General features: G+C 40.9%; 1 long non-coding RNA gene across 1 annotated transcript in view; it reads right to left on the reverse strand.

The window, feature by feature from the left end:
* The window catches only part of LOC123580819, a 96,061-nt gene extending 82,945 nt beyond the window's left edge, over positions 1-13,116 (reverse strand). The window contains exon 1 of the long non-coding RNA XR_006703478.1: positions 12,998-13,116. This is a non-coding gene — a long non-coding RNA (uncharacterized LOC123580819). The remainder of the gene's footprint in view (positions 1-12,997) is intronic.
* Positions 13,117-22,164: the final 9,048 nt, after the last annotated feature.

Raw genomic sequence — 22,164 nt, forward strand, 5'->3', positions numbered from 1 at the left:
ATATTGTCAAGGGCATTTTTATACTTAAGTTTAAGAACGCTTATGACTTAACTGTTGAATTATTTAACATATTCAGCCTGGAAGCACTATTTATGTATGTTTTTTAATGTTCTTACTTATGTTGGCTTTTCTTTGCTAAGGATTTAGGACCTTTGATTTCTGTTTATAAAATTTACATTTTTAATCTCCTATTTCTGTGTATTTCCCATTTGACAGTGGCAACAATATCTAGGCTGGAAGGGGAGAAAAAAGGAAAAATCTCATGGAGTTTGAAACAAGGGTTGTACATGAGAGAAACACAAGTCACACTGCTAAAGGAATGAAGTTAACTTTGGGATCCAAAAATAAAGGTTCTGTTCAATGAACCACCTGTATAACTAAAATAATGGGTATAGAAAAATGCCCCTGGTTTCCAAGCTTTTTCCAAGGAAGCATATGAATGGGGACGGGGAGCTGAGTTATCCTGTGCAATAATGTAATTCCATACAATCAGAATTTGCTACTTTGAGTTGTCAGCTTCTATTTTTCACCTATGTATTGTTTTGCAATTATTGCCTGGCCACAGATTTATCAGAGTAACATAAAGACACGCTTTCTCTCATTTTTCTTCAATTAACCTTGATTTATATTTCTTAAATGGTGAAGGATTCCTCAAACATTTTGGAAGGATTCTGAGTAGAACTCCCATCAATGCCATTCAGAAAATGGAAACTGACAATCAAAGGTAGTGTGAGGGCAGGTTTTATTTGAGCTATTCCCATTAAATTCTACTCATGTGGTTAATAATATAAAAATTGTCCAGGTGACTTGGGATGGAAATGTACCTAGAATCTGCTAGAAGTGTGATTCCATATGAACTACAATTGGGGGTACAAGTGGGCAATTTTTAAGAATGGTACATTTTTGTCCAGTGATGTTTTCCTTTATAAATTATATATATATATATACATATACATATATATATATACACACATATATGTGTGTGTATATGTGTATATATATTTACATATAACATATATATGATATATATATTGTGTACATATAATTTATATATACAAAATAAACTATGGTATATATACATATATATATCCCAATATTACTCATCCTATTGGGCCAAAATTTTTCTTTTGCACTCAGTCAAAAACATACAATAATGAGGCCTCTGAGGGATGGGACCTCAGTCATGCAGTTGGGGGAAGAACCGAAGGCTTCCACGGCTTGTTTAAACCATTAGAGGTCTTTCTGACATTGATTTTCACTTTCATTTACCCTGTATTCTCTAACATATGTTCCACAGAGGTTATTAAGTTTACTTTAAAGAAGGGTACCCCAATTAAGTGAGCTTTGGAGATGCTGGATTAAACAAAATTCAGTAAGATTTCTCAGAGCCTTAAATATATAACTCTGCTTTGTGAATCCTCAAGAGAGAAAGGTAATAGCTACTATTTTCCAAACATTTTGACCAGGAATCTCCTTTTCACTGTTGTTTTCCCAGAGCACCTCCAGGTGAGTGTTCCACAGAGTACACTTTGGGAAACCATGACTATTGTCAGTAAACACTTACTTAACCTAACCTACGGGACAAGTTCTGTGCTGGGAGTTCACTGTTTCCGAGAAACACGTTTCATTATCAACAACACTGTAGGAAGAGACTGTGCCAAATTTATGTTTATGGACCTAATTGTCATGTGTCTGGTGCTCAATAGTGTCTAGTGCTTAATAAGCAGGTGTTGAATGAATGAATGAAACAATCTGAAGATTTATACCGAAGTGCCCTTGTACAGATTATTATATCATTTTTTAGGTTTATTTCATATTCTAAGGAGGAGATTCTAATATAATGTTTCCTAAGTTTCACTATCACCCAGCCTCCCTAAAATTCTGCTCAGGGGAAGAACCTAAAGGAAGAGAAGTAATTTAATTTCATGAAAGATTAAAGAGATAAAAATTCATGTGCTTATACATAATGACCATGCTACTGACTCACCATTATAGCTGTGGGGAGGATTTGTACTATTAATAATGTTTTTCTTTGTTTTACAGTCTCTACTCACCTCCGCAAAACAAAACAAAACAAAAAACCTAAACTTGCACATAACACACACACACACAGACATACAATATCAACTCCATCACAGAAAGGCATAAATAGAGCCTAGCTAAGACTAAGAGTTATATAATTTATTAGATTACAGAGATTTACTCTGTGCAAGGCTAACTGACCTTTTATTATTGAGTGACATACAACATTATGTTAATTTCAGGTATACAATGTAATGATTTAATACTTGTATATATGCAAAATGGTCATTACAATATGTCTAGTTAACATACATAGTTATAAGCATTTTTTTCTTGTGATGAGAACTTTTAAGATCTATTCTCTTAGCAGCTTTCAGATATGCTATACTATTTTTCAACTGTATTATTAATTGGAGTCGCCATACTGTACATTACATTCCCATGACTTCTTTATTTTAAACGAACTGGTCTTATAAGGACTTCATACGTAGGATGCCTCAGGTAGATATGTATCAGATATTATCACCATACTTCAAAACTGACATTCTCAATCATTTTTAAAATCTCTAGACCCTCTTTTCTTACGTATCGAGATGGCATATGCTTATAAAAGATATTAATTTAAATTAATTGTGTTTGAGGACTGTATTAAGAATTCCAGAAAGAGGGGCGCCTGGGTGGCGCAGTCGGTTAAGCGTCCGACTTCAGCCAGGTCACGATCTCGCGGTCCGTGAGTTCGAGCCCCGCGTCGGGCTCTGAGCTGATGGCTCAGAGCCTGGAGCCTGTTTCCGATTCTGTGTCTCCCTCTCTCTCTGCCCCTCCCCTGTTCATGCTCTGTCTCTCTCTGTCCCAAAAATAAATAAACGTTGAAAAAAAAAATTAAAAAAAAAAAAAATTCCAGAAAGAAAAAAAAAAAAAGAATTCTGAGGGGTGCCTGGGTGGCTCAGTTGTTTAAGCTTCTGACTTTGGCTCAGGTCAAAATCTCACGGTTTGTGTGTTCGAGCCCTGTGTTTGGCTCTGTGCTGATAGCTCAGAGCCTGGAGCCTGTTTCAGATTCTGTGTCTCCCTCTCTGCCCATTTCCTGCTTGTGCTCTCTCTCTGTCTCAAAAATAAATAAACATTCAAAAAAAATCTGAGACAGCTCAAGTATCCAGATATGCTACTGACCAGAATTATCAATGAGTATACTAATAAATAGTGACTAAAGTCCCTAACGAACTACACACTATGGCCATGAAGATATTTATGTGAATAGGGACATTTCTTTCTGTATACTGCACTTTTCCCTCAAAGGAAGGAGACCCTCTAGATAGAGATACCTGAGTTGCCTTATTAACTTGACCCTATATCCAAAATTTCATATCTTAAAAAACAAAAAGAAACCAGGATCAAAAATCCATTGGCTCTTATAGAAGTGTTCAGGAGAAAATAGCACTCTGGCTTCATGTGAGTACAAACAGCAACTGGGCATACAAATCCAAAATTCAGTGGGTACATACAGATGGGTCATGCTATTTCTAGCCCTCCACGGCAGAGCACTTCCCACCATCATCCCAGGACCTAATGAACTAAGCAGTTCACCTAGAACAGACATATGCCACTAAGTCACCTCTGAGGCACACATCAAAGTTCCAGAAGTGATGCCACAGCCAGAATGATCAAGCAGGTATTTTTCTAGAGTCGGCCATGAGGTTGAGTCTGGGGGATTAGCTAACGCATGAAAGGTCCCCTAAGCATGCAGGTCTATAAACAACTGTTAAAACAAGGAAGAGTTGCCAAAGGAGTTCTGATACTAGAACAGGAACTTTTCCTTCTCATTCACTGAGCTGTAAGCAGCCCAACAGCAAAAACGGTCAAGGTCTGTTAAATCTCACCACCAAGTAACTCTGTGTCTAGCCATGGTGGTAACTCAATAAATGTTAGAGAACTGGATTAAACCTCTTGTTATTTAATTTCTCACTCTGATTCTGGTTAAGGCAGAGGTAGAGGAGCTATAACTACCTCCGCCCGTTGGGTTTGTCTAGCTACAGAAAATGTTCAGAATTCAAAGACTAAATAGAAAGTCCTGGTGATACTCCTGAAAACAGCCCCATAGTTCCTGCAGTGACCTTCTTCCCTTGACTCCCCTCATCAGCTGGGGTCTAGTCACTATCACAATTCATCCTTTTTTCTATAACCCAGAATTTTCTACTAACCAGTAAATCAATGTAACCTACCCGCAGGCCAGTGACATTCACAATGGTGCTACTGAGATACCCTGTGATTCCAAGGAACTTTCTGAATAAAGAAATAATCAAAATAACTGTGCTTTAGTTGTAGGGATAAATGTTTTCTTGGCAATAATAGGATCAACTGATGACGGGATAGATTCATCCTAGAATGACTGAAAGGTAACAACTGGTTAGACCAGTGGCTTCAAGCAACTTTTAGGGACATTTCTAGGAGCAGGTAAGGGGGAAAACGTAGCCAGAAGACACCAGACATTATCAAGGACCTACAGTGGAGCAGTGGCAGAGCAAAGTTATTTGCCATGCAGAGCTTGGTGGCCAACAAAGCTGGGAAATGAACTGGTGGCAGGTTGATGTCAGGAATGCAGCAGAGAGAACAGGTGGAGAGCCCAGAAGGTAGGTGAAATACAATTATTCTAGCAGCAAAGTACAGAACACAGTCTGGACAAGAAAGTCTTCATTAATAGGGAATTCTTGCAACAAGAAGTGAAATGCAGACACCCAGGTTTCCAACAGAGCTAGAAAAGTCCATTGAGGCAACTGAGGTAGTAATAAACGGTCCTTAGTTACCAGTACAAAAATATACCACAAGAGCTTGATTTAAAATCTAAGGACAAAAGCTCATCAGTGGTTGCCCAGGAGCAGGGTAAATGGGGATTAACAAGGGGCACAAAGGAACTTTTGAGAGCGAGAGATGTGTTTGTTATTTTGGTTGTGGTGATGGTTTCATGGGTATATCAATATTATCAAAACCTATTAAATCACATGCTTTTAAATGTGCTGTTATGGTTTGCCAGTTAAACGTCAATAAAACTCTTTATTTATTTTTATTTTATAGAGAGTGTGTGTGCAAGAGCAGGGGAGGGGAGGGAGGGAGGGAGGGAGAGAGACAGAGAATCTTAAGCAGGCTCCATGCCCAGTGCAGAGCCCAATGTGGGGTTTAGTCTCACAACCCTGGGATCATGGCCTGAGCTGAAATCAAGAGTCAGACGCTTAACTGACTAAGCCGTCCAGGCACCCAAGTTTCAACGACACTCTTAATGAAAAACAAAAAAGGGAAAAATGGGAAAAAACAAAAGCAAGACTAAACCCAAGTCTAGAGTCAATGTGCAAGGCCAAAGCATGAGGAACAGCAAAGCTGAAGATGCTACACTACTGACATGAGGATGTAGCAGATCCTTTGTCTGCTGTGGCCAAATGGAGGAAAGGTGAGTCACAGAGATGTGACTTACCTACCAATGTGTGCACTTATTTTGCCTGGCACTGGTACACAATTCTGATTAGACGAAAGGGTCCCACGGTGCAGATGTACAAAAGGTCTGCTGACCAGGGAGGGTCCAGTGAGCTGTTTTCATGCAGCTTACAAGGCAACATTTATTCGGTTGGTGCACTTACCCTGGTGGACACAGGCAACTGTGTCCATTGTTAATTAGGGTCTGGTCTGCATTTCTGATGGTCCTTGGAAACTGATTTGTTGGCACACCGAGAACAGCCTATCTCTCACCAGTGGACTCATGCAAGTCAAGCTCAAGAGACCTGTGGTGTAAAACCTAAGTGCTCATTTAATTACTTATAAGACAAGTGTTACTCTCCTTCAGACCTAAATCCTTGGGTCTGGCTGCCCGGGAGTTTTCTGTGCAAGGCCAGAGCCTCATGATAAAATGAACTCTCATCAGAAGTTTAAGTGAATCAGAACAAGGGGGATCTGTTGTATGGCTGGTGTCTTAGATGGCATCACCTGACATAGCCGTCTTGACCACAGCACAGCATTACCAGGCTGAGGTTCTCTCTCCCGTACGTGAGACAGCATTTGCTACTGGAATCCTCCCCTTTTTCTACTTTTATATCTGATCATCCCCTTCTCTGGTAATTATATTATTTGTGTAGATTTGCCACAATAGTGCCTCAGCTTGCAGCCAAGTATTTCTGAACATGAAAGTCATCCCATCACTGTAAAGAGATTTCACTTATCTGTGCTCTGGCACAATATATGTTGACTTTACAGCCTGATCCTCAGGAGGAATTCTTTTTGTCTATTTGCATGTCCTTGGATAGACATCTGTAACTCCCAAGGAGTGACAACAGTATACATCTAATAAAAGTATGTTTCACAAATTAGTTCGTTCAAAAATTAAGTATTGTAAAGCATTAGAAACACATAACCACATATAGTACCTGTCAAAACTCTCCAACAACCAAAACACTGTTTACCTGAATCATTCAGTTATCCGATCCTGCTGGCAAAAGTTTTTACCCTACTGTTGGAAAATGAGACCTTTCTAATGGGTGCAGATCAATCTGCCTGGCCAGCAAGCATAGCAGATCTTCTTCACTACAGATGCAAATCAGAACGGAGATACTCCCATCTCCTTGGTGAAAATTCACAGGACACAAAAAAGGAGCCTGGGCTCAGTGACATCAGTACTCAGAAACATGGTTTCAGGAGCCTGTGAAAATTAGGGATATGTGTCCTCTCCGGCCTCTTTGATTATTTTGATCACAATGGGTTAGAAATTATGGGACATGAGACAGTGTCCAGTCAAGGGATATCCGTCTCCCCCAAATCTCTGTGCTAAGCAATATCAAGTTATTACCCACTCCAGGTGAGGAGTCTTCAGTCAGAGCAACCTTGAACCCCAAGCCGCAGAGGGGTGGCTCACCTGGAAATGGGGTAGCAACAGAACGGCTCTGACCACAGCCTGTAGTGAATCCCTTAGAAGAACAATCTCAGGACTTTCCAGCCAAGGGAGGTGAAGAGGGAAGGAAATAATCTGATTCATTCTAATACCTTCCCTGGGGCAGGGACTGGGCCTTGTGGTAACATCCAGTCACAACTTCTGTGCTCTTCATTGGAAACATGCATTTCTCCCTAGTTCATCTATCAAGGTATTTACAGCAAAAGAGCAATCAGTCAGACTTTTATACAAAGAGATGGAGAGGATTTGTAGCCGTCACACATTCCTCTCCCTGTATTTGGAGGGTGAGGGGCACACGTGTCTCTAAAACACCTTAGCTGAAAATGATAGACAGTCACCAATCTGCCAATCTCCTTTACTTCTCCTGACAAGTGTGAGGTGTCTCAGGTCCTGTTTAAAGATTAGACCTGAGGACTGCCACAGAAAATATTGTCATATGGACCTTGAGGCTGCCGTTGTCCATAAAGGGAAGGGCCAGGCCACACGCTGAAAGCTGGCACTTACACATATGGGAGGCAATTAATTAGTTGGACAATTTGTTCTCTTTGGCTCTGACGATCAAGTTGGGAATTAAGTGACCACAGTGGTCTGAGAATCAGGGAATGGGGGACATAATAATTCCCAGAATGACAAAATTGCAGGCTTTTGTAGTTAAAAGGAACATTAGGGAACCTCTAATCCAGTGATTTGTAAGCCCTTTTTAAAACTGGAACTTTTTTTTCATTTTCTAAACAAAATTTTACACAGAAACGCTACACACAAAATCATATAATAATGAAACAGATCAGATGGAAGCAGATACCTAGGGCTCTGAAGAAAAGCAGCTTGAAAACCACTGGTGAGTGACATCCCCTCATTTCACACATGGAGGGCCTGAGATGCCTTCTCCAGAGTCACACATTTCTTGATTGGCAAGAAACTGGTCTTCTAACCCCTAGTCTAGCACTTGCCCTTTTGAAGCAAAGCTGTCCTTCCAAAAGAGACCCCATGGAATTGAGGGAAACCAGTGCCTACTCTCCCTAGTCACATCAGTACCCAAGTAGTAGTAGCTGGAAGCACAGTATGAGTGGTAGCCATCGCGGTTCTGATGGAGGTAGAAACAGCAGCAGCAGGGGCAAGTCATATTCATAGATGATGTGAAAGGTTTCACATTCTATCGTTTGCTAGTCAGAGCAATGATGCAAGGTAGATAGGGAAGAATATCATTATCCTCATTTTACAGATGAGGAAACAGGTCTAGAAAGGTTAAGTGACGTACCTCCTCAAGGTTGTTCGTACTTAGTAGCAGAGCTGGGTCATCAAGCTCCAAATCCTGTGCTCTTGTCCCTGACTCTACAATGTTGTCCTTCTATTTCAAGCACCAAACTTTTCTGACTCCCTTCATTTCAAAAAAAAAAAAAAAAAAAGCTGATGTGAAAATCCAGCTCATCTAAGAAAGGAGCCGTTCTGCTTGGAATCATACCAGCAGTTGGAACCTGAACAGATTCAGATCCTCCCCAATGAGGACCGTCGTGGGCTGGTTGAGGAGAAGCGTCTGCCAAAGCACGGAATTGCAAAAGTCATCTGTGTAGACTTTAAACATTTTAGTTTAGCTGAAAACTCCTCAAAGTACATTATCGGTCAATCTTCTGATGTAGACCTAAACCTTGTCTTTGCATCAGCTGTTGGGGGTTCAACTAGTCGTTCTTACAAAAACCACACCCCTAGCATCCATCAGTTACAATCTCTGATTTCAGTCTCTTTCAAATGGAATGAGAACTAGACACTTGTAAAGCCATCTGAATGTAAAATGCTCTTACTTTTTATGATCTTCCTCCAATCCTCTGCAGATGTCTTACACATGCCTAATTCAACAGCACATTTTTTTTTTTAGTGTCTTGCTTTCATCGAGTAGCCCCAAAGTGTGCATTTCAATAGCAGAGGAACAACTCCCTTCTTTTTGCAGTAATATTTCATCAATTACTAGATATTTAACTAAATCACACAATAACAAGAACAATCTGTGTAAGCCCATTGGAAAACAAACACACCAGGCTACGCGTTAGCAAATAGCTCCACTGATGGTGGCAGAGGGGCAACGGTTCGGTGAAAAGTAGCCTTCCTGGCCACACACATCCAGCAGGCCTTGCGCACTGTCTGGATGGTTTATCATTGAGAGAAGGCAGTGTTCACGCCCACAAACTGTTGGGCAGAGCTCTGTCCAAAGAGCTTAACCTAAATTCAGAAGTAAATGACCTTGGTTATGTTACTTCTGAGGATGTGCTGGGAAGTTTCTTTGATATGCCGGTATCTCAAAAAAGAAAAAAAATTTAAAAGTCTACTCTTCTTCATCCATTGCACCTATAATTAATACAGGATGCTTCACCTTGAACAGATCCTTGAAGAAATGTCACTGCCCAGACCATGAGTATGAGGAGAACAGACCCTGATTCAGAAATGTAACATGTGATGCCTTTCTTAAGCATTCTGAGCCTGGTCAGTTATATGTCTCTCAACTTATGGAGGGCTGTATGTGATATGGGAGTTGTAAATGTAAATGCATTTAGAAAACAAATGTAAATGTGACATGCTTTAAATTGGGTACTCTTATCATCACTTCATCCTTCCCAACAGTGCCCTTCCTCTCTCTGCACCATGCACACCTCTCCTGAGAATCACTTCCAGCCCTGGACCATCGCTGTTCACACGCTTAGATTTCCTAGGACTTTAGGGGCTGCAAGATCCACACCGACGCTGTGGCTTAAGACTCACAAGGCTGATCAACCTTAGGATGTCCTAAAAGGGACCCCAAACTTCGGTGGGTACCCGGCATCAGAAACTGTAGAGAAAAGAGAAAATGTGAACTGGTAGCTGTAGTCCACACAAATCCTCTATTACCCTCGAGATGGTCCACTTGCAAAATGGCAATATTTTTGTGTGCTGCCCTCAAAGTCCCCGCTCAAAGAATGCTGGTAGTAAAGCTGTATTTCTGCATTGAGGGCTTTCTGAAGAACGCATTTAGGTGGGAGCTAGCCTTTTCTTCCAGAAACAGCGAGGGCTATCCGTCAATCTACCAGCAAGCCGCTCGTCAGGTTCACTCGACAGAGGGTTAGGGCAGCAAGCCCCCACAATAATGTGGAAACAGAAATATTACAAAGTAAAGGCTTATAAAATAATAAAAATTCTACTTACTCCAGATACCTCCCTGTGCCTTTGGCAAAATACCTTAAGCATTCCACATACGGCGGGCATTGTCTTTATAAGATGGCACCTCATAAAATGGTATTAAATATCACCAACGGGGCTTCATATTTCATCCGGCAGGGTTTAGGCCAGGCATGTTCTATATCACACATTATTAGAATGACATCTGCTTTGCAAGTTGTGTACCCAGGAGCCTACCCGGATCACTCATTTCAGCACTCATTCTCGAGGCTTCTGTGCCTTCATAATGCCTAATATGTTTAACTCATTTTGAACAGAAGTCTAAAGGCTGCCACGGCCCTCTGGCCAAAACTGTAGCTGTCAGACAATGGTGCCAGCTATCATACATTCCTCATTTATCATTAGTGGTGATGCAGTTGTACAGAAAAACGTACCCACTGTACTGAGAGCCTGTCAAGTGTTCCCCCCTATAAAACTCCTCTTCTCAAATAGGGACATTTCTCTGCGGAGGCCTTGCCATTACATTTCGCTCCTTTTCCCACAACACTGAATTTATAATGCAAAGAAAATGGGGAACATATATTCATCCAAATGGCCTCTCTGCTACGAGACGAATAAGGAGATCAGCAATGGCAGCGTCGGTGCAGGACCGCACACGTGCCATTGGGGGAAATTAATAGAATCAGCCCAGAAAGAGTGAGCAGGAAAAAAGAGAGAGGGAAAAATCACCCACAGGTTTTGTGCTGAGGTTGGACCTTGAATAATAAAGGCATGCATCTGAGAGTTGCAATTCTCTTCAGAATCACTGCTCTGCCACCAGAGTAGGATGTGGGTGCTACAAGCCTGCCCCCGTGAATTTGGAGGTGAATTTCTCCAACTTTCTGCTCCTCATTTGATTCCCGACAATGATTCCTCAGGTCTCCTTTTCCCCACCTGTAAACTGCGCGTCTGAAATCGGCTTCCAGCCCCAGAGGCCACCCAGGTTTTTCACCAATGTTTACAGCATGCTCGTGGAGGGTCTTTATATTTTAAAAAAAACAGTCAGATGGTGCTCCTGATTATCGTTATCATTGAGATTGTGATTCCTATCAGGACTGTGAAGCTCTGACCTCACCGCTCTTGTTCTCCCTCTACCCACACGGCTGCCTCTTCCCACTCACACATTTTGGCCACCCCTCTTGTATTTCTGCGGGGAGAAAAATGGACGCAATTAAATGTATTTGAGATGCCTCTAGGTTTGTTCTGGTGTCTTCAAAGACAGAGCGTTAAAGTGGTTATAGTAATAATAAGGCATCCTTGTTGACTTCAAAGGGAGAGAAGCCTGGCAAATGGATTTATTCCCATGCTATTTTTGTCAGAGCAGTTATTATCCCATTTTAGCGATGGGAAAACAGAGAGTGTCTTGCCTAAGGACACGGATAGGAATCAGTTCTAGAAAGAGCATGAAAAGCATCGCCACAGGCTTCTGAATCTTGCCCCAGTTCAGACCATTTTTCCTGCAGCAGCAACAACAAACCTCATCCTCCGAGACAGCAAACCTCGGGGCAGGTAAATGCAGCCGGAAAGAAATCATCGATTTGACACACCCTATAAGGTCACCAAATGAGACACGGGAAAATGAAGGGGTAAAGATTTGTTCTCTACTGCCCTTTCTTCTCCAGAACCCAATCCTGTCTTTATCAGAGGTAAAACCTGCCCCCAGGGCTAGGTGGATGGACTGGGACAGCTTGTGGCACTAATGACCAGCCCTTGGCCGAATAAACTTTTAACAATTTCCCTGCCATCCACCCCTTGAGGTTTTCCACTCGTTCCTGGATGGGGAAAGTAGTCAAGACCTTCAAAGGCCCAGACAAGCCCTGTGGCTAAGGACTTCCAGTGAATATTCTTTAAGACATACCTTGGCTCGCTTTCTACAATCTTTTACACAAAGTGTAAAATCTTTACACAAAGTGTGCCCTACATTTTCTAGGCTCTAGGCCAGGGGTCTCCAATCTATTTTTTTCTCATTTCCACAATGCTGTTTCTCCAGTTCCAGAACTTTCTTCCTCTTCTCTCCCAGTTGTTTCCAGGAGCTCACCCATCTTTGGCTGAACAACCTCTTCTCTGCCCCAGTGTTTTTTCTCTAAAACCACCCTTTACTACAAAATACGTGCCCTGGAAACGCACGATGATTAACTGTCCTGCTGGTTATAGTCTCAAAATATAGTCTCTGAGTTCCCTAATCTTCTTTAATTTTCTCTTCCTTTCCTCTAAATCACCTTTCACCTTGTTTCACCCACTTGCTCACAGTGATCCAAGGTTATGTATTCAGAGCATGTTCTCCGTCCGATCCTCACAGGGAATTTATGGTTTCTAGTGGAGCTGTTCTACTGAAGACTTGATCAACTTTAATATTTTTCTTATATCCTTTGGCACTGTTCATTCCAAGTCAAGGCTGGAAACTTAGCACTGCCGCTGGATTAGAGATGAATGGGTCAATTCAATTCAATTCAAAAAGTGCTACAGTGCCATGTAATTCATTAAGCACTAGAGATATATAAGACATCGTTCCTCTCCTTAAGGGGCTTATAGTTTAGTTGGAGAGATACAAAGGATGCCTGTGAACTTGATATATAATACTGCAGGGCAATAAAACCATAACAGTCTAAGAAAACGATAAGAACAATAAAAGGTCAGAAGACTGGACTATGCAGACAAGAATGAAAAGGAAGCACTTTGTGGAGAACATGAGTCGTGTTCTGAACTGGAAGGAACTGGAGGATCCGAATGATTAGACAGGGTGATAGAGGACCTTTCAACTGGGAGTGACAGTAGGATGAGAGCCCACGAATGAGGTCACTGCCTTTAAGTCATGTGAAGAAACGGAAGAGATTAACCCTGGCTTAGTCAAGCTTTGTAGCTCGTTACCTCAGTCATGGCTTGGAAGGACTTTCTATCTTCTTCTTTTCCTGAAACCGTCATCGTCATTGGTTCAGGCACAAGAAATTGAAGAAACAAGCAGCACATGGATTTCCACTGGGCTGGCGGCTCTGGGGAAACAAGAACACACTTTCACCAGGGTAATCAGCTGGCCAGAGTAATCATGACTCTGTAGTTAATTCCACAAATTGTCAGAGAGCAATGAAGGATGAAGGCGAGCACTCTTGGACTCTCCTGATAGCAGAAACAACATGGCGTCTTCTTCATAGATGCCAGCCACTCTCTTTCTGATCTGTGGGTTTTCTAAGTGAAGCCATGCCCCTACAACGTTGTCATAGCAAGGCTTAGAGTAGATGCTGGAAATTCCTGCGCGAATGTCCAATATCAACAAAATTGTGAACTATTTCATTTTTACAACTGCTACCTCCCTAAGTTGTCCCACCCACTGCACCATCTCCACCACCCAGAGCTTTGGTCTAAGATGTTTGTGCCAGGAAGGCAAAGAAACAAATATATGTTGAAAGAGTATGTACATTTTACCAGGGGATTATTTCTAAATTCGCAATTCAGAATAGCAATGCATCTTTAATGGCGGTATTTCAGACACTATAACAAGTTGACAAAATAGTTGTTTCTTGCTTGCTGGGAAGGTCGGTGGAGAAGACTTTGACTTGCCCCTAAATCATCCTACGTGAGTCATCTTACTCTGCCTAATTTTATGTTCACTGTCTACCTCAGCATCAGTCTTTACCCAGAGAGATAAAGACCTAGAAAAGTCTAAGTTCCATGAGGACAAGGACTTTATTTGATCATTACTTCCTGAAATCCTAAAGCTATCAGACAGTCTACATTTAGCAACTCACTGACCAGCCTCCCTAGGTGCTCCAGCTTGGGCTATTTGGATAGTGCTTTAAACCAGCCCTGAGAAATATAAATTACAGACTTCCCTGGCCTCAGAAATCCCACCATCTGTCGCACAACCTTTCTCCATGCCTTCCTGGCAGTCATTTCAATTTCCATGACAAGGGAGAAAAAAAAAAACGTCGTGGTCTGTGCCACAACTTGAAGGTTCATTTAATGTAGATTTTGATGAGTGAACTGTACAATAACCCCAAGTTGGAGGTGTATTTTTTAAACTGAAGGTGAGAGACCAATTAGTAGCTCTAACTCCTTAAGCAGATGGTTATCATATGATATCGGAGGTGCCTGTCCTGTCCTTTGCCATTAGAAAGTCATCTTTTTCCTAATGTCTTTCTCTACAAAGGAAGGATATTATACAGACAGACTGCATGGACTAGATAACTCTATGAAGTTCAGTTTTTAGCAGGACATTGGAGCCTGGGAATCTTGTTCTTGAATTACTGGACAATATAGCTCCTAAAAACTGCCTCTAAGATAAAATGCAAGGGGAGAGTTTCAGGGCAGGCAGAGAAATAAAGCTGATAAGATTCTCCAGTTCTGGGCTCCCTCCCAAGCTGGGAATGGTAGACATGCAACAGTCGCTCCTCAGCTACCTGCAAGGGATCCTCCCCTTCTGTGGCTCTGAAAACTCATGCTTCCTTTATAGGAAGCAACGTGGAACTAGGAGTCAGAGGGACCTTGTTTAAATTCCAGCTCTCTCCTTTAGAAGTTGGGGCTTGAACTCCCCAGCCTCAGTCTCCTGTCCTGCAGGACTGGGCTAATACTAACAACTTTAAAGAGAGATGAAGATTAAGTGAAACTTCAAGTAAAAAGTCACAACACCTGACACTTTTGTCTTCCCTCAAAATATCAGGGAAGAGAGCACTGTGCCAAGCACTGATGCAGAGGAAGTTAGGGATCAAAACACAAGGTCATCTGGATACTAGTCTGGTTGCAGTCAAGCAGTTGTTAGAGCCCAAACTCCAAAGTCTGATACATGTGGGTTTGGTTCTCATTCCTACCACTTGTTAGGTATGAGTTTGAGCAAGATATGTAACTATTCTGAACCTCAGTGCCTTCAGGTGTAAAAGGGGACAATATCTACCCTGTTCATAGGATTGATATGATGATTAAAGGGGACTGCCTGACCCATGATAAATACATCTTTTCCTCCTTCCTTTCTTCCTTCCATTCCCCCTTTCCTCTTTTTTTCCCTCTTCGCTGTCATCCCCTCTTTGCCATATTCCAAGCTGCTATTATTTTCAGTATCCAGAATGGACTATACCAGGGCTTCTGCCCCTGGAGACCCCCAAGCTTTCCTCTGTACTCAAGAGTGCAGTGCTCCATTCTTGGGATAAAGAAGTAACGGCACAAGGAACTCTTAGGATCTGGCTACGTGTTGCTGCTTGCCAGGTCCTTAGTGCTGAATTCAAATCCTTTCCCTCTTGCTGGGTCCAGTTTCTTCACCTATAAAGTGAGAGGATAAATCAGGGTCTCCCATAGGTCCACAGACTAAGGCTTCTAGTTGAGACCTAACCTGTCTTCTCATGCAGCCCCCGCCTTCTGCAAGTCGCCTTTCTCTCCAGCCATCAAAACTCTACCCAGGCATCAAATTCTAGCTGAATGCCTTCTACTACTTCCCACATGTTTACCAAATGTATGCACAAATGCACACTGAGATAGGACCACTCAAACAGGATTTACTGGGAGTCTGCTCTGGTCCTCATTACATCATAGAGTCTATCCTGATTTTTGATAGTCTCTGAATACACACAAAACAATGTAATATTTAGTCTCTACCAGCTTCTTGAAGGCAAAATAAAAAACTGTTTTAAGTACAGTACCTAACAACTTATAAATGTTTCATAAATGGCTCCTGAAAACTTGCATGATTAAGTGACTAAGATAATTATCTTGTAGGAAAATCTTGGCTAGTGACTGGGTAGTAAATCCACTGAGGCCAAGGATTTTGAACTTTTTTTGTATCCTATACAGCATCTAGCACTGGGTACAAAATGTAGTAGGTACTCAAAAACACATGATGGCCTTTATACTACAGACATTATCTCTATTTTTATGATGAAACTCTTCTGAAAGTACTGAGGAATGGTCTTCAACAAAAGCCCAGAACTAGAACTATTCCTAAGGCTGACACGACAAGGGCCATCAGTTTGAATGGTTCTTGGAGCTACTATGTAAAGAAACAAAGCAGCTCTCCAAAAGGTTGTAAAAATGTCCTAAGGTCCATATGCATATAAACAAGTGGTCCAGAAATATCTTTCCTCGCCGCCACCAAAAATGTCTCCTCCATCCTTAACACACACACATATTCCAACTTTGGAGGACCTGCCTTCTTCAAGGACTTCCCTGACACTCAGCATTTTTTCCTTGTATAAAATAGTAGAGATTTGGGGTCAGGGCACGTGGGGAGGAGGATGGCAAGGCACTTTTTGCCTTGAACCCTGTGCCTGCTCAAGAGATAGTTGAAAGCCTCTAGGAATGGCTCTTATTAAAGTAAGCATCATCATAGTTGTCTCCTTCTCCCCTACCCCTCCTCCTCTTTTCCTTCCTCTTCCTTTCCTCTGGCTCTTCCTCCTCCCTTCCCTTCCTTATCTCATCCATTGGTGATCCCTCTATACAAATGACTTCTACCAAAATACAAGCTACAAACAGGTTTCCCACTCCTGGGTTTGAGCGGTTAGCCCATTCAAAATATCTTAGCCCCTGTTGGACCAGGTACAGCAGCACCCTGCTTATTTCTGACCAGCAAGCACAGCCTACTTTCCGGTTTTTGAAGTCCACAAGGAGTCAGTTAACTCTCTAGTGAAGAATGGGATCCTGTGACACTGAAGCTCCTGCTGTCTGATTAAATATTGAGGAAAAGAGTCCATGGATTGATTCACCCTCTGTAAAATTAGGTTTGAAATAAAACCCCTGAAGGGCCACACTCCCTAGTCTGCCAGGGGCCATGCTCTCCAGGGCAGGACAATTAGACTTAATTGAGTGATCCCACAGAAAGCACGCATGCAGTGAAAAGCTCTACAAGTATCACCTAAAAATCAGCTGGGCATTCAAGGGGTTAAGCCAGGATCAGCAGACCAAGGAGGCCAATTCTGCCTGTGGCTCCCACCAGTCAAGTCTGTTGCTGAGGGCTATAGACACAGCTTGTACTTTTGACTCAGCACAGTCATTTTTAAGGAAATAATCACTCCAAGTTTATAGTGGAATCAAACTGATAATCTGGAAGTGTGATTGCTTCCCCAGTTAACTAATCAATCCCCTATCTTTTAAGGGTAGAGACAGAGAAAGCATATAGGAGCAGATCAATAATCAAGTGAGTTCCCTCTCTTTCATTTGTTTTTATAGATTATAGTTATTTTCTTGAGTAAATTTTTAAATCATAGAATATAATAAATGATTCCTATGGGTTTTTTTTTTTTCCTATCCAGGATTACTGGAAAAATTGATGGGAGGTGTATTCCATTAATGTGTGCATACAGATACCTTTTCTGAATACCTACTAAGTGCCAGGTACAGAACTGAGAGCTTTTAAACACATGCTCTCATTCCATTGAGGGCTCTTTCATCTACATAGGAGGCCCAAGTAAAAGAGTTGACATTTTAAGGCCCCTCCTAAGTTTTATTTTTTCTTCTGTGATTAGACTATTTCTCATTATCTCCACCCAAGGCTGGTAAATTTTTAGAGAATTTATTTGCCACGTTTCTCCCTATTATTAAGACCAACGTGGTGCCAAGGAAATCACGCTAAACAGCACTTGTCATTGTGGCCCTACTGCATCCTGGCATCAAGCTAGACACAGCACACAGTGATTCAGAGAGGTCCCAGCAGCCCTACCTGTTAGACTATTATGATCACAACACAGCAGTGAGGCTGAAGCTTGAGGTGACATCAGTGACAATCCCTCAGTGACATTCATGCCTGTTTTACTCGTTCCATCCATCTGCATACCCACGCATCTATCCATCCAGGACACCAGCTGAATGCTATTATGTGCCATCTCTGCCTTCACTGAGCTTCCCACCTAGGGCAGAATAAAGATGTCATCGAACTAACGCTATATAAGGCATGATGATCTCAAAGGGAGTACAGACCAGAGCAGTGTTGATTCTAAGTGAGAAGACTGGAAAAGGCTTCACAAAGACTGAGCAGAGTCTCCTAAGTTCAAAACAGCATTTATAGATATGTTCCCAATTACAAAGGCGTAATATGTCTAATATTCAATAGGTTATGTTTGAATATATAGAAAGTGAACAATATGTGAAAACACAGAAAAGCACAAAATGTGAAATTACCCTTAACTGGGCACATGCACCCCAATGTTTATAGCAGCACTAAGGACAACAGCCAAAGTATGGAAAGAGCTGAAATGTCCATGACTGATGAATGGATAAAGAAGATGTGGGGTGTGTGTGTGTGTGTGTGTGTGTGTGTGTGTGTGTGTGTATATATATATATATATATATATATATATATATATATATATAAAATGTAATACTAGTTGACAATCAAAAAGAATGAAATCTTGCCATTTGCAACAATGTGGATGGAACTAAAGTGTATTATGCTAAGCAAAATAAGTCAGAGAAAGACAAATATCATATGACTTCACTCATCTGTGGAATTTAAGATACAAAACAGATGAACATAAGGTGAGGGAAGCAAAAATCATACAAAAAACAGAGAGGGAGATAAACCATAAGAGACTCTTAAATACAGAGAACAAACTGAAAGTTGCTGGAGGGGTTTTGCGGGGGAGGAAGGGCTAAATGGGCAAGGGGCATTAAGGAGGACGCTTGTTGGGATGAGCACTGGGTGTTACACGTAAGTGATGAAATCACTACATTCTATTCCTAAAATCATTGAAATCATTATTACACTATATGTTAACTACCTTGGATGTAAATTAAAAATATAATTTTAAAAATAATAAAATAAAAAAATTACCCTCAATGTGACCTTAATTCCTTCTTCTACTGAAGTCTCTAAAACAAACAATTTAAGTCCCTCCCTCCCACTTTCCAATCTCAGTTTCCAAAGCATTAACAGTGCAGGGCATATGCTTTGAGACTTGTAATTCGCTCTTAGGTAAATATGTCATTCTACCCCCTCTCCCAACACATGCACAGAGGCCAAGACAACCAGCTCTGGAATCTAACTGGCTGGTTTCAAGTCTCAGCTCAACCACCAACTGGCTGTGTGACCTTAGGCTATTCACTTAGCTTCTCTCTGCAGTATTTTTCTAGGATGTAAAGTACAGTTAGTAAAAGTACATATTCTAGGTCTGTTTTGAAATTTAAACAAAGAAAATGAATATAAACAGTACCTGGTACTTAGAAATTCTCAATAAACACAGTGGTACTACCACATACACACACGCATACTTTGTTTTGAAAAGTAAAATCAAACTAGCTATAGTATACTGTTAATATTTTCGAATTAATTAAACTTATTCATCTCTTCCCAAATTAGTCTATGTTGGTCAATTTGATTCTTTTTCAATGACTGTATTCTAGGCTTATTCCAGAATTGATTTAACCAATCCAGATTATCATGAAGAAACCTTGTACCTACACTTTTATGCATTCCTCCTAGTATTTGTACAGGGCAGATACCTAGAAACATGATTTTCGGTCACAGGGTATGTGCATTTGAATTGTTATTAGTTACCAAACCAGATTTCAAAAAAATTTACAGGCCCAGTGATTCTTTATGCCAGTGCTCATTTCTCCTGCCATCACCAACCGTGGCATCTGCTATTGTTCGTACTTGCCTTTATCGAAGTATTAGTAGTAATGAATATTGACATGAAATGATTAACTACACAAAAGATTTTAAATGGTATCTAGAACATCAAAATTTAAGTAAAAGGCTCTTACTAATGGAGCATCTTTTCTTATTCTTGAATTTCTTATTATCTTTTGCCTATATTTCTTGTACTTTCTTTTTATTACTGATTTATGGAAGTCTTTGCATGTTTGCATATTAATCCTATAAGAGATAAACAAATACATTCTCCCCATCCTGTCTTATAACTTAGTTTAATGTTGACTAGAATGTAGATGAATAAAAGTTTGGTGAGGAAGGAATTTTAAGAAGGGGAAACAGCATCTCCAAAGACACATGAGTTTGTTTGTTTGTTTGTTTGTTTGTTTGTTTGTTTGTAGGGAGAGAGAGAATCTTAAACAGGTTCCATACTCAGCACAGAGCCCAACATGGGGCTCGATCTCACAACCCTGAGATCATGATCTGAGCTGAAATCAAGAGTCAGACACTTAATTGATGGAGCCACCCAGACACCCCTAGACACAGGGCTCTTAACTGAAGGTCAGATTCTGAGAAATTAGGCAGACTTTAGTGGTTGGAACATATATGGACATGCAACTCGAAAAGTACTCATATAATCGGCCTTCAATGCCATCCTAAGAAATATGATCTTTATTCTGAAGGCAACAGTAAGCTACCAAGAACTAAAGAACAAAAGAGTGATAAAATCACACTGAGAGTTCTCACCATGGGTCAGAGTTTTAAAACAGTTTGGGATCAAGGCAATATCACCATATTGCCCAACCTCAGGGAGAATACCAGCCACCATTCACTTCTATAGGAATAGAGGTCCACTGGACTCGTACAAATCAAGTGTTGGTCAAGGATCCTTTGGAGAGTTTGAAGAAAGTCAAGAAGCTTCTCCTCAGTGGAATTCACACACACACACACACACACACACACACACACACACACACACAACTTCGCATTTAATTCTAGAGTCTTCACAGACATAATGGTATCCATTGACTTGGAGGCTCAGTTACCCATGGGGCTGAATCCCTGCTCTAGGACTGAGAACTTGAAACTAGAGGATAGTTTGGGTTAAACCAAATTACGGCAAATTTTAAACTTTTACCTCTAGGCCACGGAAACATGCTCTGGAAGGCAAGGCCGTTCACAGAAAGCATTCTGTCCAACAGAAATATAATGCAAGTCACAGCTGTGGTCACATACTAAGTTTAAGTTTTCTGGTAGCCACATAATAAAAGTAAAATGAAATGGGTAAAATTAGTTTTAATAATATATTTTATCTAACTCAGTACATCTAAAATATAATTATTTCAACATGTAATCAATATAAAATGTTATAAATCAGGTATTTTACATTTTTTTCACACCATTAGAAATCTAATGTGTATTTTATACTTCCATTGCGTCTCAATTCAGACTAGTCCCATTTCAAGGGCTCAACAGTCACATGTTAACACAGTGGACAGCACAGTTTCAAACCACTTTATCATATTTCCTTTTCTTCAAATCCATTTTCCTCCATAACATCCTTTTAAACCTAACTAGGCATCACTAAACATGCTAATTCTTAGTTCCATCAAACTCTCTTCTTAGACCTTTCTACTATAGTATGAATGCCAAACAGTAAAGTTTTCTCTCCATGAATCATGATACTTTAGGGTTGGCATCCCATCACAGAATAGGAAATGTTAATCCAGTAGGGGAAAAAAATTCAAATATCAGGAAAGAAGAGAGAAATAGTTCTTTCAAGGCAGGTAGTATATCATAAATCACAGCATCTTGGGAAGCACTAGGGCCTAGAGCTGGATCTTTGTGTGGCTGCTCTCTGCCCCATGACCAGGCAATTCCAACCTGGGCAGTGTTTACATGGGCATTTTCTCCACTTTAGTGCAGAAGATTGAGACAACAGTGAAGGTTCCTGACTTAGGATCCAGAGGATCCTAAAACAACAGAACACCAGGCTAGCTCAGTCTATCCATGTCATCTTACAGGTGGCGGGGGGGGGGGGGGAGTGGGGGGGGCAGGCACAAGAGGGAAACAGCCTCAGAAATGTTGTCTATGGAGAAATATTATACTCCCAGAATAAAGTATATTTGGGAGATAGCATCATGACAACATTACTCCATGCACATGCCTAAAAAAATTAATAGGACCTTCCCAGAAAAAAATTGAATATGAAGCTCTATTGAATTGATGGATACATATTAACAACAAAACATGAAGAAAAAGGAAAAATAAAACAAGTCCCTGAAGTGTTTATTATTGCAGAAATAATATAGCATTATTTTCTACATCTAAAGACGCTATTAAGTGCTGCAGAGAATCATCCTATGGCCACATGCCACTGAATAGCACTGGATTTGCAGGGATTCAGAGACCAAGACACTCAGGGAACCTGGCTCAAGTTCAAAACCCTAGGATCACTCCATTCTTTCCT

The sequence above is a fragment of the Leopardus geoffroyi genome, chromosome A3 (assembly GCF_018350155.1).
Source record: "Leopardus geoffroyi isolate Oge1 chromosome A3, O.geoffroyi_Oge1_pat1.0, whole genome shotgun sequence".
NCBI classification, from domain to species: Eukaryota; Metazoa; Chordata; class Mammalia; order Carnivora; family Felidae; genus Leopardus; species Leopardus geoffroyi.